Genomic DNA, 20,428 nt, shown 5'->3' with positions numbered 1-20,428 from the left:
GACTGATCTCATCCGGGGCCAGTGATTCAACAAAAATGTAGATCGGTACAATTTTGCTCTTTGATTCATATCTTTAAAGATGGTAAATTAACTAATTCCATTTATGCCAACAATCTTTTTGCCTGGATTGATGTTGTCAGTTGTGACAGCCATGTTGTTCCATCTGATCACATCACACAAAGAGTTAACTGACCTCACCTGCTCTACTGTTGTGTGTGTCTGTATGGGTCAGTAAAACTGATGTACTGTGACACTCCTACTATAAGCACACATTAGAGGTTTTTGCTGAACTCCATTGTGGTTGGTAGTGTTATTTGTCCAAAATATTACTGAGATAACATTATCCATTAAAGCAACAGTGGCTCATCGTGAAGTTTTCTTTTGTTAATGTTTAATTGGTTATCAAAATATACTTGCATGTGCCACGATAGTTTGAAGGCAAATGTTACTGTGTTGTGTCACTGACACTATTTTGCTATACCTGTTGTCAGCAGAAGTAATGTTGTGGCGTGGTTAAGAATATGAACATGATTTAGTCCTAGACGAATGGAAAATTACCTACAATAGTCTGCCTAGTATCATGCTTTTGCTGTCGCACCTGCTACATTTATTTAATCTTTGCGCACAATGATCTTGGACAAGAAATTTGTGCTATATGCACAAGTGCATGAACAGACATTTGAGTTATGAATTTCATATTCAATATGGATGTCCATTCATTAACTGTCCAGGAGATCCCAGTATTCAACATGTCTTCCTCTTGATACAGACTCCACGACAGTGGTACCAAACACACGTGTTGCAACATTGCGCCATTTTGGGTTCAGCCGCCATGCTGTTTTCTACAGGTGTCTCTTTGTCCATTTGTGTGACTTTTCCCAAACTTTATCACCTACCTTGTCACCATTTCTTTTCTGTCGTGTCCAGAAAAGGGTTAGGGTTACTCAGAAAAAGACTGCACATTGGCAGCACTGTTGCCTCACAACAAGGAGGTTATGGGTTTGATTCCCACCTGTGGCCTTTCTGTGTGGACTTTGCATGTTCTCCCTGTGTTTGCGTGGATGTGCTCTGGTTTCCTCCCACATTTAAAGACATGCAGGTTAAGTGAATTTTAAACTTTATAATTGCATAGGAGTTCTCCCTTGCAAAGGAGATCTAGATTTCACTCAATTAACCTGGTTAAATAAAGATTAAATTAACAGTTTCAAAATATTGCAAAAAAAAAAAAAAAAGTTTGCTATGCAAAATCGGGGAAACATTCTAGTGTCATTGCCAGTGATATTTTCTGTCTGTCATTTAATTCCAGTTTTACATTCCATTTCTGTTGCAATTTTTTGTTTTTTAATTTTTATTTTTGCCCATGCAGTGAGTGCCATGATTGTCTCCCTGATAACTCACTTTACTTGATAGCACATACTCAGGTGAAGGCAAGGATTGCAACGTTATGCTTTTTTTTTTTTTTTAACTTGTTATAACAAGTTATACCTTACTGAAAATTCAGTAAGGTATATATTCTATTATACATTACAGTTCTAAGGTGAAACTCTACTCGTGTATACTAAGGTACTCCTAAATATAAAAAAAAAAGAGAAAAAAGACAAAGAAAGAAGTGACAGAACCAGCTAGGTGCCTGGTCTTGAGAACCAGGGATGGATCATATCATAGGCACAGACACATAAGGAAATGCTTCATGATGCCTCATACAGCCATCAGAAGGTCAAGGAGGAACAAGTGACAGACACCTCTAATGGATATGAGATGCTTTTTTGATTGAGTGCAGGAGTAGGTAACTACAATTTAATCACTTCATCCTCATTATATGATCCTTTAATTTGGTAAATTACATGATGATAGTGTTTATTATTTATGTGTTATTGTCTATAGTGGCTTGCACTTAATAGCTCACTCACTCACCCATACATTCATCTACATTTCTGCTGTATGAGCCCTGCAATGGTAATAGCGTAGTGATACATTTTCACCACTTCCCCCACAGTAAGCATTGCCCTAAGGAAAAGACCTGCCGTAAAACACTATGTACATGGATTGTAAGCTAAAGCCTTGAAGCGTGAATGTATTATGTTAAAACAATTGTGAAGGAACCTAATTGAAGAATTTAGCCCCAGGAAAAAAATTGTACTCAAAGCCAATTAATGTTCCCCTCAGTCTATAAGTGACATTTGTATATATTTCTGGCCTCGATGCCTGATGATTATTACCGTCTGGAGCTTACACAGTACTTTATTTACTGCTACATCACTAGTCGTATGCATGCATTCACTTTGGCGATCATTCTCAGCAATAAATCTTTGAGGGCTTGTGTGTCTGTATATGTGTTGCCTATAGTTCAAGAGTAACTCTTGCTTTAGCACTGAGATCAGATTCAGGAAGTGGGGACGGGGGGCATAAATCTGAACCTGCCACCCTTAGAGAAATTCATTAGTCAGCTGTCGCCAACCCTGGCCCTTTGTCACACTGTGAAATCTACCTCTTCTTCTTGCTCCTTATCACTCTGCAGCTACAGCATTGCTTTCATGTCTTTCTTTCTGCCAGTTTTTCATTACATCTGCTGACACATCTTTCGGTTTCTCTGCTGGCTATTTCCTAGGCTAATTCCTTTAATGGAGCCAACAAAGTCAAGGATCTGGCCTGTTCGGAGGCGTTAAAACTGTATATACTGCAAGACAGACAGCCCTCTGCTAAATGGATATTAAGTTGGTTATTCATATGAACTGTTTTTTTGTTTTTTTTTCAGTATGGAGGATGTAAACTGATTTGTAGAGATCCACAGGCTCTTGATTGGGTAGTTTTTATAAAATAAGGTGATATTTTTCAAGGGTGGTAATACATTATGCCATTGCTATAATGAGTTGGAATGGCGTGTCAGTCCAGAATGTTTTTAGAACAGGTCTGTACTGTTGAGGTCTATAGACCTCTACAGTTTTTAGGAGAAGAACTCAACCCTTTTATTTTGTGTTAATTACATATTTTTTTATGATTATTTACTGTCTTAATGTATTTATACAATGTTTAGGTTCTTCTTATACACATTATTATTATTATTATTATTATTATTATTATTATTATTATTATTATTACTTACTCCCCTCTAGCTGCCACCTTATCATGGTGGGGGAGTTTGCGTACGCGGATGATCCTAGGAGCTATGTTGTCAGGGGCTTTGTGCTCCCTGTAGGGTCTCCCAAGGCAAACAGGTCCTAGGTGACGGGTCAGACTAAGGGCAGCTCAGAACCTCCATGACCAGTGAAAGATCAAGGACTGAGACGTCACCCGGTATGGCGGAGCCGGGGTCCCACCCTGGAGGCAGGCCTGGGGTTGGGGCTCGCGCGCGAGCGCCTGGCGGTCGGGCCTTAGCCCATGGGGCCTGGCCGGGCTCAGCCCGAAGGAGCAATGTGGGCCCGCCCTACTGTGGGTTAACCACCTGCAGAGGGGGCCATGGGGGTCGGGTGCAGAGAGGATTGGGTGGCGGTCGAGGGCGGGTGGCCCGGCGCCCGGTCCATGCTCACAGCCCCTGGCTGTTGGGACGTGGAATGTCACCTCGCTGGGGGGCAAGGAGCCTGAGCTTGTGCAGGAGGTTGAGAGATACCGACTAGAGATAGTCGGGCTCACCTCCATGCACAGCATGGGCTCTGGTACCCGACTCCTGGAGAGGGGCTGGACGCTTCATTTTTCTGGCGTTCTGGCAGAGCTGTCGACCAATCACCACCTGGTGGTGAGTTGGATCTGCTGGGAGGGGAGGAAGCCGGTCAGACCTGGCAGGCCCAAACGTATTGTGAGGGTCTGCTGAGAACGACTGGCGGAACCCTCTGTCAGGGAGGTCTTCAACTCCCACCTCCGGGGGAGCTTCTCCCAGATCCCGGGGGAGGTTGGAGACATGGAGTCCGAGTGGACCATGTTCTCCACCTCCATTGTTGATGCGGCCGCTCATAGCTGTGGTCGCAAGGTCTCTGGTGCCTTTCGTGGCGGCAATCCCCGAACCTGGTGGTGGACACCGGAAGTAAGGGATGCCGTCAAGCTGAAGAAGGAGTCCTATTTATCTTTGTTGGTAGGTGGGACCCCAGAGGCAGCTGACAGGTACCGGCAGGCCAAGCGTGCCGCAGCCCGTGTGGTCGCAGAGGCAAAAACTCGGGTCTGGAAGGAGTTCGGGGAGGCTATGGAGGAGGACTATCGGTCGGCCTCGAAGAGATTCTGGCAAACTGTCCGACGCCTCAGGAGGTGGAAGCGGCTCTCCACCGGCACTGTTTACGGTGCGGGTGGGGAGCTGTTGACCCTGACTGGGGATGTTGTTGCGCCGTGAAAGAAATACTTTGAGGATCTCCTCAATCCCATCGTCACGTCTTCCGAAGAGGAAGCAGAGACTGGGGAGCCAGAGGCGGACTCATCCATTACCCAGGCAGAAGTCACCGAGGTGGTTAGAAAGCTCCTGGGTGGCAAGGCTCCTGGGGTGGATGAAATCCGTCCTGAGTACCTTAAGTCTCTGGATGTTGTGGGACTGTCTTGGCTGACACGCCTCTGCAACATCGCGTGGCAATCGGGGACAGTGCCTCTGGATTGGCAGACCGGGGTGGTGGTCCCTCTGTTTAAGAAGGGGGACCGGAGGGTGTGTTCCAACTATAGGGGGATCACATTCCTCAGCCTCCCCGGTAAGGTCTATTCCAGAGTACTGGAGAGGAGACTTCGACCGATGGTCGAACCTCGGATTCAGGAGGAGCAGTGTGGTTTTTGGCCTAGTCACAGCACACTGGACCAGCTCTACATGCTCCATCGGGTGCTCGAGGGTTCATGGGAGTTCGCCCAACCAGTCCACATGTGTTTTGTGGATCTGGAGAAGGCGTTCGACCTTGTCCTTCGGGGCACCCTGTGGGGAGTGCTCTGGGAGTACGAGGTCCGGGGTCCTTTGCTAAGGGCTATCCGGTCCCTGTACGACCGCAGCAGGAGCTTGGTTCGCATTGCCGGTAGTAAGTCAAACCTGTTTCCAGTGCACGTTGGCCTCCGCCAGGGCTGCCCTTTGTCACCGGTTCTGTTCATTATTTTTATGGACAGAATTTCTAGGCGCAGCCAGGGTGTAGATGGGGTCTGGTTTGGGAACCACAGAATCTCGTCTCTGCTGTTTGCGGACGTTGTGGTTCTGTTGGCTTCGTCAAATCAGGACCTTCAGCGTGCACTGGGGCAGTTTGCAGCCAAGTGTGAGGTGTCCGGGATGAAAATCAGCACCTCCAAATCCGAGGCCATGGTTCTCGACCGGAAAAAGGTGCTTTGCCCTCTTCAGGTCGGTGGAGTGTCCTTGCCTCAAGTGGAAGGGTTTAAGTATCTCGGGGTCTGGTTCATTAGTGAGGGACAGACGGAGCGTGAGATCGATAGACGGATCGGTGCAGTGTCTGCAGTGATGCGGTTGCTGTATCGGACCGTCGTGGTGAAGAGAGAGCTGAGTAGGGGGGTAAAGCTCTCGATTTACCGATCGATCTACGTTCCGATCCTCACCTATGGTCATGAGATTTGGCTCATGACCGAAAGAACGAGATCGTGGGTACAAACGGCCGAGATGAGTTTCCTCTGCAGGGTGGCTGGGCGCTCCCTTTGAGATAGGGTGAGGAGCTCGGTCACTCGGGAGGAGCTCGGAGTCGAGCCGTTGCTCCTCCACATTGAAAAGGAGTCAGTTAAGGTGGCTTGGGCATCTTTTCCGGATGCCCCCTGGACGCCTCGCTGGAGAGGTGTTCCGGGCATGTCCCATTGGGAGGAGGCCCCGGGGAAGACCCAGGACACGCTGGAAGGATTACATCTCTCGGCTGGCTTGGGAACGCCTTGGGGTTCCCCCGGAGGAGCTGGGGGAGGTGTGTGTGTGGATCGGGAGGTCTGGGCGGCTTTGCTTGAGCTGCTGCCCCCGCGACTTGACTCCGGATAAAGTGGAACAAAATGGATGGATGGATGGATTATTACTTATATTTTCTCATTTGATTTTTAAATGGGCCAAAATGGAAATACGTGTTTTCACTTTCATGTATTTTTACAAATACACATTTTTAACATATTTACAATTATATTATGTACTTACATTGAACCTACTAAATAAAATCACACACACCTGCATGGATGCCCACACACATGCACTGTTTTAATATATAGATAATTTACCACCCCCTGCTGGAATGGTGTGTGAGTCCAGAATGTAATTATCAATGTCCATTGCTCATTGTTATTAGCTAATATCCGTACTTTCTCCAAAAATATTAGGCCTATCAATGTTCCGTTTTAGAAGCATTCATTCTTGACCGAAAATACATATGCATACCAAATGGTAAAAGTCCCCAGTTTGTCCGTAAACAAATTTTTCGCATGCACGCTCGTACGCACACAGAGCTTTTAGTCTTTTCTGCATTCTGACACAAGCAGGTGTTTTTATTTTTATACACCCACAAACAAAGATAGTGGCAGAAGACATCAAATGCAGAATACTTTTCACTCATGGTTACAGCAATACAACAGTTAAAGAGAACTTTATGCCAAAAATGTGACCTCCAACACTCTGGATCAGTTTGCAGCCAAGTGTGAAGCAGCTGAAATGAGGAGCAGCATCTCTAAATCTGAGGCCATGGTTCTCAGCAGGAAACCGTTGGATTGCCTACTCCGGGTAGGGAATACGGCCTTGCCCGAAGTGAAGGAGTTCAAGTACCTCGGGGTCTTGTTCAGGAGTGAGGGGACGATAGAGCGTGAGATTGGCCAGAGAATCAGCGCAGCAGGGGCGGTATTGCGTTCGCTCTACCGTACTGTTGTGACGAAAAGGGAACTGACCCAAAAGGCGAAGCTCTCGATCTACTGGTCAGTTTTTGTTCCTACTCTCACCTATGGTCATGAGGGTTGGGTCATGACCACAAGAACTAGATTGCAGGTACAAGTGGCTGAAATGGCCTAATCGTTAATGCAACCAAAACCAAAGAACTCATAGTTGACTGTAGGAAAAAGCCAGGCCAGTACGTTCCCATCTCCATTAACGACCAAGTAGTGGATTGGGTCCCCTCCTTCCCTTTCTTAGTCACCACCATCCATCAGTCTTTATCATGGAATCTGAATACCAGTCTCATTATTTCCAAAGCCCATCAGAGACTGCACTTCCTCCGTCAGCTGAGGAAATTTGGGGTCAGTCAAGCAGGCATGACCCACTTCTATCGTGCTACCATCGAAAATGTGCTTACCTTCTCTATCTTGGTCTGGTATGGTAGTGCTACCAGCCAGGACAAACAAGAGCTTGAGAAGGTAGTACGTAGGGCCTCTAAAATCATTGGGTGTAGTCTACCTTCCATAGCCTCACATTATAACACCATGATTTCCAGGAAAGCTAGTAACATCACCTCTGACCCCTCCAAACCAGCACACCATCTATTCACCCTCTTGCCATCAGTAGAAAAAGCTTGAATCTTCGACTGGACTGGGTTGCTTGACACAAGGACGTTTCGCTTCAAATCACAGAAGCTTCCTCAGCTAAAATTCTTGCTCTGGTTGTCTGACTTCTGTCTTGACTCTTGTAGAGAAGAATAATCAAGAAGTCACAAAAGCTGGAGTTTTAAACCTAACCAGACCCCTCCTACCGAGAGGCAGACTGCTATAGGCCAGTGACTAAACAATAGCTCTAATTAGCACCTATTGTGCTCTAGTTAGCACCCTCCTAATGACAGAGCAGCTGTCCCTCCTAATGATGGGAGGGACCCTCTCCTGATGGCTCCCTTGATGACTCTGCTGATGACGTGAATGACTCATTACCATGAACAAAAGACTGAAACTGCTTTGACCTGAGTCAGTGGGGCTTACAATGGGGTACTCAGAGATGGAGACAAGAAGAAGAGGAGTGTCTCTCCCTTATTTAGCAGAAGTAGGGGAAAAACTACAGAGGATCTTCAGACAGCACAAAATCCCAGTTTACTTTAAACCGGTTAACACCTTGAGACAGAAATTAGTTCACCCTAAGGACAGGATCCCTAGTTACAAACAGAGCAATGTAGTGTATTCTATCAGATGTCAGGAAAACTGTAACAAACACTACATAGGTGAGACTAAGCAACCTTTACACAAAAGGCTATACCAGCACCGCAGTGAGGGCGCCAGTGGACCTCAGTCTGCAGTTCATCTCCACCTTAAAGATACTACCCACACGTTTGAGGACAAGGAAATTAAAATATTAACCAGAGAGAAGAAATGGTTTGAGAGAGGGGTCAAGGAGGCATTCTTTGTGAAACTGTTGAAACCCAGCCTTAACCGGGGAGGGGGTCTGAGACACGCTTTGTCACCTGTTTACAATGGGGTACTCAGGTCAAAGCAGTTTCAGTCTTTTGTTCATGGTAATGTGTCATTCACATCATCAGGAGAGTTGTCAGGGGAGGCGTCATGAGAGGCGGCCATCCCATCATTAGGAGGGACAGCTGCCCTGTCATTAGGAGGGTGCTAACTAGTGCACAATAGGTGCTAATTAGAGCTATTGTTTAGTCACTAGCCTATAGCAGTCTGCCTCTCGGTAGGAGGGGTCTAGTTAGGTTTAAAACCCCAGCTTTTGCGGCTTCTATTTATCCCTCTCTACAAGAGTCAAGACAGAAGTCAGACTACCAGAGCAAGAATTTTAGCTGAGGAAGCTTCTGCGATTTGAAGCAAAATGTCCTCGCGTCAAGCAACCCAGTCCAGTCAAAGATTCAAGCTTTTTCTACTATGGAAACCATCTGGACAACTGAGAGCCTACACAGAAACTCTTGCCATCAGGGAAGAGGTACAGAATCATCACATGTCAAACATCATGCTTTTGGGATCGTACCTATCCACAAGCTATTCTTCACCTGAACATGCACTAACCACTTTATTATTTTACCTCATTACCATGGTCTACATCTCTTTGCACTTTTGGCACCACTGAACCTTACTGCTGCTATTTTCTGTAACCATGCACTTTTCTGTGTATATTAGTGTTGTACTCCCTGTTATTTGAATGTGCCTTTTGGCTTCTTATCTTGTGTATATTGTGTTGTTATTGTGGTGTGGGTTTTTAAGAATACCAAAGCATATTCCTATCAACTGTATTTTATTGTTGAAAATGGCTATAATAATAAACTTGAACTTGATCACTTATTTGTGCGACTGATTCCTTTGTAGGTGTGCTGCCTGGTACATGACAAGATAAAGACAAATTTTAATCACTCAAAAGAAGAACAACCTTGCATTTTCTGAAATTGAAATCATAATGACAACTGAAACTACCCAAATGTCCCTGATCAAAACTTTACATACCCCTGTTCTTAATACAGTGTATTTCCCCTTTAACATCAATGACAGCTTGGAGTCTTTTGTGGTAGTTGTGGATGAGGCTCTCAGACTCCGAATATGCCTTGGACTTTATTTACATCAGTTACCATAGAGTGCTATTCTGTTTGTTTTTCTTCATAATTGATGTCATTATGATTTAAAGAAGAGTAAACACAGTTGTTTGACAATAAATGGCTTCACCCAACCACTAAACATGAGTTATATATATATATATATATTATAATTCATATTCTCTGAAAAAATGTCCAAAAAACTAAAATTCTGCCAGGGTATGTAACCTTTTGTGCACAACTGAATGTCTGCTCTAACACACATTGGCATCTGTGAATGAGCACAGTATGCAGGTAAATTAGAGACAAAATATACAACAAAACAACAAAGTAAAAACTGAAATAAAAAGTAGACAGGACTTCGGGCTCGAGACTGTGCCAAAACATTTTGTCATGGCTATCAGAAAACTTGAAACAGTGATTTTATTTATTTATTTATTTTAATAACACATCTGTCAAACATAGTTTTGGAGGTGAATGAAAGGACGACACCATGAGATCAGAAAAAAAATGCAGCAAAGGGGGACAGTAAATCCAGAATAAAATCATTGATGAAACATGTGGCTAGAGATGTTTCCAAAATCCTTGTGATGCAGCAAAGACACGCGCATTCAAAACACATAAAAGGCGTGCTGGATCAAAAAAAAAGTTATACCAAAAATAGAAACAGAATGATGTGCACAACCACAGCACTCCCATACAAAAAAAAAAAGAAGCTTTATTTAACAAAACACAACATTTCAGGCAATATTATGTTTTGTTAAATGAAGGGCAGTTTGCCCAAAATGTTCCTTTTTGTTAAATAAAGCTTTTTTTTTCTTTTTTTTTTTTTGTATGGGAGCGCTGTGGTTGTGCAGATCATTGTGTTTCTATTTTTGGTCCAACATCCTTAAGACCATGCAACATTTAAAATCCTCTTTTTCTTGTAGTTAACTGACAGATTCCAACTAATATTAGATGTATACCACCTAGAGTACAGGACTATGAGAATGGACTGAGCAAAAAATGAGTTTTAACTCAAAAGAAAAAATAAAAATCAATTCAATTCTTCGTGGTAAAGCAGTGTATTTAAAGAAGCTAAATAGTGCCATACTGTCGTCCCTTTATATCGATACTGCCATGGCTAATGTGAAACACTGCTTGAAAATATTTTGAATATTTCTTTTTGCAGTTAACAGGTGTTTTTTCAACTGATATTATATGTATACCACAACCTACTGTAAAATCATGCTGGATATCTTTCCTGATATGGAGTGCGAATTGTCAACCTAAAGATGGCTAAATTCAAAGACACCCCAAAAATTAAAGTGAAAAAAAAAATGATACAGCAGCCTTGTTTATTTTGCTAATTTGTCATTGGAACAACTCAAAATGGTACTCAGTAGTTTGCATGGCCTCCACTTTGCTTATATGCATGCCTAACAATGTCAAGGCATGCTCTTATTGAAACAAAGGGTGGTGTCTGGGGGATCCCCTCCCAGATCTGGACCAGGGCATCATTTATCCCATAAACAGTCTGAGGTGCAACCTTGTGGCATCGGATGGACTGATACATAATGTCCCATAGGTGTTCTGTTGCATTTAGGTCAGGTGAATGTGGGGCACAGTCAATGGAATAAATTATTTTATACTCCAATAACTGTCTGCATACTCTCATCACATAAGTCTAGGCATTTCCGTGAACCAGGAGGAACCCAGGACCCACTGCACCACCGCAGCATCTGACAATGGGTCCAAGGATTTCATCCTAATACCTAATAGCAATCAGGGTGCCATTGTCTAGCCTGTAGAGGTCTGTGCATCCTTTAAGGTTTATGCCCCCGGGACCCTCACTGATCCACCACCAAACTTGTAATGTTGAATGATGTTGCAGGTAGCATATTGTTCTCCATGGTGTCTGCAGACCTTTTCATGTCTTTTACATGTGCAAAAGGTTGAACCTGCTCTCATCTGTGAAAAGCACATGGTGCCAGTGGTGAACCTGCCACTTCTGGTGCTCTATGGCCAATTTCAATCAAGATCCACTGTGCCAGCCAGTGAGCACAGGGACAGCACATTGGGCCCTCAGGCCCCCCTGTCTCTGTCTGATTGCTTGGTCAGAGACATTCACACCAGTGACCTGCTGGAGGTCATTTTGCAGTGCTCTGGCAGTGCTCATCCTGTTCCTCGTTGCACAAAGGAGCAGATACAGATCCTACTGATGGGTTATGGACCTCCTACAGCCCTGTCCAGCTCTTGTAGAAAAACTGCCTGCCTCTTGGAATCTCTTCCATCCTCTTGAGATGGTGCTGGGAGACACAACAAAGCTTCTGGTAATGGCACATACCGATGTGCCATCCTGGAATTGAACCAACTGTGTAACCTGTGTATGGTCCAGGAACCAAAGTCTGCTACCAGTGGTTACATTGAGCCTAGCATAATACAAAAGAAAATCTGTCAGCTTTCACTCCATCTTCTCTGCCTGCAACTGTTTCTTGACACAGAAGCTGAACATTGGCAAATTTTAATTTTAAAGTGTCGACTCAGTGCAGGGTCTACATGTGCATGAGGCTCATACATTGCTTGCTCTGAGCAAAGGTTAATCATTTTCATTGGCCATGTGCACAATATTTGCCTCACCCCATGCCCCATTCCCCAGTAGACCCCCTGTCTTCCATATGTATAGACACAAATGGGTGAAAACTCCAGAAATCAATAGACTGGAGGAAGAAATCGGTGTTCAAAGTAAGAGCAGGAAATATGTTTACCAAAGCACAAGCCAATTCATTTTGACACGGCACAGAAGAGAAGGTAACAGCGTGTGCTGCAGCAAAGTTCGGAAGATTTTAAAAGGTTCTTTTGTGCCATCGCTGAATGTGATTGATGTTGGGCAGGCCCTGAGAAAGCAGGTGGCTCATACATTGCTATTTTCAGAAGAGAGGTGAGGAAGGCTTTTCATGATTCACTTTCAAGTGAAACTGATAAAGATGCATGCTCTTGGGAGATGGAGATTTCCTGGGGGAGGAACGTGAAAGATGATCTACAAATGCACGCTTGATTTCTCTGCACAGCAATGCAGGATTTTATGCCTAATTTATGCCGCATATGTGTAAATGGAGATTGCAGAGGTCAGCCTGAATGAATCAAAGCCCAGATCAATTTGGAATGCATTTCATTTAGCGACAGAAATGCTGTGCTCTCATTGTCTGTCCAGTGGCCTTTTATTAAGATGAAGTTTAATCAACGCATTCAGGCCTTATCAACAGCTGCAAGGCAAGGGTATTAAGTGCTTAGATATATTAGTCATCTTTGTCACACTGAGTACAACTTAATTTTCTTCTAATCCTTCTTTGGCATTTTTCTTGTTGACACAACAGCAACCAATAAGTGGTGAAGCTAAACAAGCCCAGAGCAATGCAAACTTGCATACATCTATAATGCTCAGTGGTATTACTTCCTCGTCATCTGTGCTTTTTTGGAGATTTTCTGAGCTGCAGGTTTTTTGTTCTTGCTGCACAAAGAGAAATGTTACTGAAAAGGGTAAAAGTGATACCCTTTTTGCAGACAAATTGTATAACAGTTTGTGGAACCCCCCTCCAAACACACACGCACACTTCCCAGTCTGGATGCTAGGACAAGCCCCATCACAGATCAAGAGAAATGTGAGTACATAACTGGATTTGCAGAAGCTCAGCAAGCAACATACAGTGCATCCAGTCCTTCACTGTATCCACATTACTGTATGTTATGTCACAACCTTTTTCCAAAATGGATGACATTTATTTATTTTTGTTCCTAACAGTTCTTCACACAATGACCCATAATGATCATGTGAAAAAAAAGTTTTCTTTTTTTTAATATTTTTTGCTAATTTGTTAAATAAATAAACAAATAAATAAATACTGTTATGTGTCGGACGCAGCTCGGAGAACCGACCAGCGTTTGAAGGACCCAGTATGAAATAAGCAGAGCACAGTACAAAGGCTAACTGAATTTAATACATAACAGTGATACAAAATACAACAAAAGAAAGTGCGGTCTGGCGTGGTGCACTCCCAGCAGCGCTAACGGTCCGGAGCCAGAAGCTGTTCGGACCCAAGGACCCCGCCGACACCCCCCAGGTGGCCGCAACAAACCGAGTCTGTGAAAGAAGGAACCATTATGTGAGTCCACACTCTACACACAGAGAGAACACTCAAAGGTGTACATAAACAGCAAACACTTCCTGGCTTGATTACTAATCAGCTTCCCAACCTGCAGGCATGGAACATCCAGTTCACAAAACTCCACTGCAGTGGAAGCCGATACATGACTAACATACAGCTCAATATAAAAAGGTGTGAGGGACACCACATTTACTGACTGTATAAATGTTAGTCATAAAATCTAACGTACCTCAGGAAGTGTGCTGAGGAGCGTGAGACCTCACCCCCTCCTCTTTCACAGACCGTGCATCAAACCCTGGACGTTCTCTGCATCCACTGATGATGAGATGGCTCCCGAGATGACGATCTCACCCGTCTGGTCACAAGGTCGAGTCTCTGGCAAATACACACTGTATACTCCAGTCTTAAATGCCACCATGTTCCAATCCATATAGATGCACCTCAGCTGTGAGTCCTGACGAGCCGCAGGTGATCAGGGTGAGGTCCTGATAACCTCAGCAACACAGCCACTCAGTCCCAAATGCAAGCCACCTGGAAGGAAAAACAAAAGACAGAAACAAAAAGGCAGCCAGGCCCCCCAGCCATACAACAAAATACATTTGGAATTATATTTATATAAGTATTCACAGCATTTGCAATGAAGCTCAACATTGAGCTCAGGCATATCTTGTTTCCTCTGATCATCCTTGCAATGTTTCTACAGCTTAACTGGAGTCCGCATGAGGTAAATTCAGTTGATTGGACATGATTTGGAAAGGCACACACCTGTCTACATACTGTATAAGGTAAGTGCATTTCAGAGCACAAACCAAGCATGAAGTCACATTAATCTTCTGTAGACTTCCAACACAGGATTGTCATGAGACAGAATTCTGGGGAAAGGTACAGAACCATTGCTGCTGCTTTGAAGGACTGAAGTTTACCAAAAGGCGCCTGAAGGACTCTCAGACCATGAGAAACAAAATTCAAGTTTGGAGGAAACAAGGCACCATCCCTACAGTGAAGCATGGTGGTGGCAGCATCATGCTGTAAGGATGTTTCCCAGCAGCAGGAACTGGGATAGTAGTCAGGATTGAGGGAAAGATGAATGCAATGTACAGAGACATCCTGTATGAAAATCTTGACCAGACTGGTTATTGACCTCAGACTGGGGTGATCGTTCATCTGTCAGCAGGGCAGTGATCATATAAGCACATTGTTGTGTTTTGCCACTCTGACCTAGGATTGGATTGCAAGATGCTAGGCAACAGGACACAAACAGTAAGTGCAAATAACCAAGGTGCTTTAATTGCCCAACATGATATTGAAAACAATAGTGACTGAAGAATCCAACGTGGCAGAATAAAAAAAAAAACACACACAAAAGACTTGTTGACAAACAAACAATGTGATAACGAAAAACAACTGTCACAAAACTAAAGCAAGACATTCACTTATGAATGAGGATGGACAGAATGCAAGGCAAGAACATGGAACCAAAAGTAATCGAATGGCAGAGAGGAAAGAAAAAAGTGTGACTTAAATACCAAACTAACTAATGAATAACAAGTGTAACACATCAGGGGAAGGATGAACACAACATGTGAGAACTGGATGAACACAATGTGACTAAAATGATATTTAAGGGAAAATAGAAAATAAAGCCATGATAACAAAATTACAAAGAGGAAGTAGCAAAACCAATATAAGATCTGAGTGCTGAAAAAAAAGTGGAAATGAACCTGTATACAAACCAGAATGCAGAAAACATTACAGTCATAATAAGTACCAGAACAGGAACACAATAATCACAGTGTGGAAATAAATAACAAAGAGCACAATTGAGAAACATAAACATGATCGCAAGGAGCAGGACCCTCGGACATGGAGGAGCTGACAACTGCCATGTACAGCTGACAGGCATAACCATGACAACTGCATGTGGCAGAGGGACAGGAACATGAAACAGGGAAAAACACACACACACACACACATACACAAACACACACAGACAACAAAAGAACAGATGCACACACACACATAAACACACATATACGAGGTCTGTCCAAAAAGTATTGGACCTTTTTATTTTTTGCAAAAACCATATGGATTTGAATCACGTGTGATTGCATCAGCCAAGCTTGAACCTTCGTGCATATGTGTGAGTTTTTTCACGCCTGTCGGTTGCGTCATTCACCTGTGAGCAGGCTTTGTGTGAGCAGTGGTCCACCCCTCTCGTCGGATTTTTATTGCGAATAAATGTCTGAACGATTTGGAGCTTTGCTGCATCAAATTTTTCCAGAAACTGTGAGAGACCTGCAGCTGGACACCATTCAGAAAATTTAGATGGCTTTCAGTGACAATTTTATGGGGATTACACAGATTAAGGAGTGCTCCAGCCGGTTTAAAGACCGCCCACAGCTGTTGAGAGCGCGGCGTGCTCCGAGCGCCGATCGACAGGCTCAAACCCTGCTGAAACAACCAGATCATTGCCAACGTGAAGGCTTTGTTGATCCTGGACGTCGTCTGAAAAAGGCAGAAGGCGTGGACATCAGCACTTTTTCAGCACATTCTACTGTTTCAGGAGTTTTTTTCATGGAAAGAGAAGCGGAGGATTGTGCCACCGTGCTGCTCATGGCGCGGAACAAAACCACCTCCATGTTGGTCTCTCAGGACAGCTTTAAGGTGGCTTTCAGATGGCTTCTGGTTGCTTTTCAGTCGTGTGAGTATCCGAGAAATTGTGCATGAGCTGGACATGCCCCAACATGTCCTGTGAGGCTTCATCACGGCGTTGCTTTGCGCCGTGCGGCTCCTCCGCTCCTCTTTCCATGAAAAAACTCCTGTAACAGTGGAATGTGCCGTTCATTTCTAAACTGGATGCTGTCTTGATCCGGTATGTCATCTGACTAGCGCAGGACTTGCGGAAGACGTGGACATCAGCACTTTTTCGGCACATTGAGACAGACGTGCGGAGGAATTCCGCGCGTCGCATTTTGATCTGGTTGTTTCAGTGGGGTGTCAGCCTGTCGATCGGCGCTCGGAGCGCGCTGCGCTCTCAGACACTGTGGGCGTTCTTTAAACCAGCTGGAGCACTCCTTAATCTGTGTAATCCCCATAAAATCATCGCTGAAAGCCATCTAAATTTTTCGAATGGTGTCCAGCTGGAGGTCTCTCACAGTTTCTGGAAAAATTTGATGCAGCAAAGCTCCAAATCATTCAGACATTTATTCGCAATATAAATCCGACGAGAGGGGTGGACCACTGCTCATACAAAGCCTGCTCACAGGTGAATGACGCAACCGACAGGCATGAAAAAACTCATGCATGCGCACGAAGGTTCAAGCTTGGCTGATGCAATCACACGTGATTCAAATCCATATGGTTTTTGCAAAAAATAAAAAGATCCGATACATTTTGGACAGACCTCGTATACACACAAACCCATGCAGACAACAGGACGATGGGTACAGATGCAGACAACTGAAGGAAGATGCACAAATGCCCCCCCAAACACACACACACACACACGTACACCATGGGAGACAGACATGACAGCAGATGTGAACACACACACGACAGGGGGGCATGCCCACACACACCAGGTGCAGGGGGCACACCCACACACACCAAATGAGTGGCTTCAGGCCAACTATGTGAATGTCCTTGAGTGTCCCAGCAAGAGCCCAGACATGAATTCAATTAAACATCTCTGGAGAGATCTGAAAATGACTGTGCACCAACGCTCCCCATCCAACCTGATGGAGCTTGAGAGGTGCTGCAAAGAGAAATGGGCAAAACTGCCCAAAGACAGGTGCATCAAGCTTGTGACATCATATTCAAGACTTGAGGCTGTAATTGCTGATAAAAGTGCATCAACAAAGTATAGAGCACAGGGTGTAAATACTTATCTACATTTGATGTCTTTGTATTTTATTTCATTAAATTTGCAAAGATTTCAAAACTTTTTTCATGTTTAATTCAATTTCAATTATTTCATTTATATAGCACAGAATCACAACAAGCTGCCTCAAGGTGCTTCACACGAGTAAAGTCTAACCTTACCAACGCCTAGAGCAAGAACATTGGCGTCAGTGGTAAGAAAAAAACCCTCAGATGATGTTGAGGGAGAAACCTCAAGTAGACCAGACTCAGTGGTTGTCATTATGGAGTGTTGTGAGTACAACTTTCAGGGAAAAAATAAAATAAAATTACTCCATTTTGTCAAAAGGCAGTAACATAAAATGTCAAAAAAGTGAAGTGCTGTGAATATTTTCTGGATGCACTGTTTCACTGTGTTGTTTTATAAAAGAAAATTCTCAGAACATTGCAATGGCTTTTCAAAGACAACCACTCTGGATATTTGAAGTATTGCAGTCGCTTATACATAGCAGCACCCTCTCATTTGAATTACGTTTTGAGTGGAACCAAGGACATATATTCAGACAATTGGCCTCATTCATTAATATGTGTGTAGACATCTGCTTTTCTCCACACAAAACAAGTGTATGCATCACAAATCCCGCAGTGATTTGTGATGTGTGTTTGCCAGCCAGTTTTGTTCTCACCACCTTGAGTATGTTGACTCAAAATCGTTCTGAATGGACAAGCGCGTGTCCATGAGCTACAATTTGCATACTGCTACTTGTCTATTCATCTTTACAAGGACATTCATCTGGTGTTTTCTTGATGAGAGTGCTGTGTGGTACAAAGGTGAAAGAAGTTATGAACAAAAGATTAGTAGTACAAAAGCTGGAAAAAAAAAACTGAAGAACTTCACGAAAAGCAAAAATTGAAGTACCTGTATTAAGCCAAAACTTTTTTGTAATGTGTCCTCTGTTGGGACGATCCTAAAAAACAACAAAAAACAAAAACAAAAATTAAACCAGCAGCTGCAATAAGTGACATTATGAACGATAAATACTTTGCAGCCGGTCTGCTCTGTGTAAGCCTGATCCCCTCAGATCTCAGAAGCTAAGCAGTGTGGCATCTGGTTAGTACTTGGATGGGAGACCTCTTTGGAACACCAGCAGCTGTGTGTGTTTCTCCAATTAAAACTGGAGTTGCGCCAGGAAGGGCATCCAGCGTAGAACTTGTGCCAATTACCAATGCAGATCTGGCTATATCTGCTGTGGTGACCCCGGACAAAATGGGAGCAGCCAAATGGACAACATCATGAATGATAAGTGCTTTGTCCCCTGAAGTTCAAATGGGTTTCACATCAAAGTTGCTGCCAAAAAAAAAAAAAAAAAATCTCAAAACACAGACTGGAATAAACATAGAGCCAGTCAGATCTAATTTATTTCAGAATTATGTCTTCTGTAATTATTAAGAGCAAAATTTCAATCTGAATATAATTTTCTGAAAACAGCATTGCTGCTTGCAAGGGTAAAATAGTTAGGCTTATACCACCATCACAGTCCGAAGGCCAACCTAATGAAAATTTGACTTCTATTCGGGCAAAGTCGAGGCACATTCGAAAACCTCTGACAGCTATCTGAGTGCATTCCAAGCAGTCAACATTCATGTGGCCAGCCCGAATGTAGAGCACATGCACGAAACTCTCAAGGTGTGTTTGAGGTGTAAAAGCTTGAAAGGTAGTCAAAGTGCAGTCTGACTACATTCCACAAGCATTGGAAAAGGCAACTCAACATCATTTGGAGCATTCTGATCCATCTGAGGGAACCTCAAAATGGTCCAGGGAAGCCAAATACTGCTGGCGCGTCCCAATTTTATTTCGAATGAGCCGGACTCACCCTGTTGCTTCCTGTTGCATCATGTATGTGCACCAGATATGAACATTGCGCAATCACACTGAAAGCACTGTGCTTCACTGTGAGTCAAAGCGTCTCAAAGCTGCAGAGATACACACGCTGCTGATTGGGTTGTTACATCTATAAAGGACCTGTCACGCCTTGATGATTTAGCCTGCGTATGTCGACCATATTAAAAATGCTGGCATATGCTATACAGCTAATAAATTAATGCAGCTGCCACACCTTGACGATTAGCCAGTGTATGCTGACTGCCTTCTTTCCAGTTGTTCCGGTCAGTACTGCGTGGTATGGTGAGGGTCAGAAACAGCATAATTAGCAATACCTGTTTGTCAGACTATGATGAATCCCACTAAAATGAACAGGTATGATTAGATTTCTCTGTATGTGAAGGAAACAGTCTCTTCACATAAGGACTGCAGCTTTCAGCCAATCAACATACAGCGTTAATGGACATATTTAGACTTATGAGTAAATTACAAGACACATGTATCAGCAACCGCATAACTTACCTACAACTTATATCCCACATATGGCAGTGTCACAGAGCCATGCTGTGAGCTGTCATGTCAGCTGAATGATTGGCCGAACTGTGAGCCGTCACATCAGCTGGTTTATTGGCCGCACTGTGTATGAGCACATAACAGCTGATCACACTGCTGCACATGCGTGTGGCTGGATCAAATGAATGCTTAGCTGCATGTGTGTGCTCATATCAGCTGATCGCTTTGCTCTGTGTGTAAGCCTGTCTGGACAGCGCATCCTGCTGTCCGCTAAACAGCTGATTTCCTGGTGGATAAGAAAGAGAGAGAGAGAGCGCACATGCAGACGCTGTGTGATGCATTAATATCCGGACCTCCCTCATCTTTCCTCTGGTTTCTGTATTTTATCCAATATATGGACTGATGTATGTAATACAGGGTCCCCTGATCATGGGTTTACTGCAGTGCACTGCGTACTGGTGGCTATTATCAGTAACAATGGCTGTGGGTGTGCACGTCAGTGATTTGATATCTGTAATAATCTGATCACATGCATCACATGCACTACAGTGATATGATAGTCAGGGGACCCTGGTTTATATGTAATCAGTCCATGGGATAGATGTCATTCAGAATCCAGCAGTGGGACATAGCAGGTCTTCAAAACATCGGTCCTCAGT

The 20,428-nt window shown here is 43.8% G+C and overlaps 1 long non-coding RNA gene across 1 annotated transcript in view; it reads left to right on the top strand.

Moving 5' to 3' along the window:
• Window positions 1–285: 285 nt before the first annotated feature.
• LOC117520545 overlaps window positions 286–20,428 on the top strand; it is a 42,825-nt gene continuing 22,682 nt past the window's right edge. Inside the window, exons 1-3 of the long non-coding RNA XR_004563682.1 lie at window positions 286–297; window positions 12,253–12,259; window positions 18,958–19,092. This is a non-coding gene — a long non-coding RNA (uncharacterized LOC117520545). The remainder of the gene's footprint in view (window positions 298–12,252; window positions 12,260–18,957; window positions 19,093–20,428) is intronic.

This window comes from Thalassophryne amazonica, chromosome 1, assembly GCF_902500255.1.
Source record: "Thalassophryne amazonica chromosome 1, fThaAma1.1, whole genome shotgun sequence".
NCBI classification, from domain to species: Eukaryota; Metazoa; Chordata; class Actinopteri; order Batrachoidiformes; family Batrachoididae; genus Thalassophryne; species Thalassophryne amazonica.
Note: the sequence above shows the minus strand (reverse complement) of the source record. Positions and strands in the feature narration are given on the sequence as shown.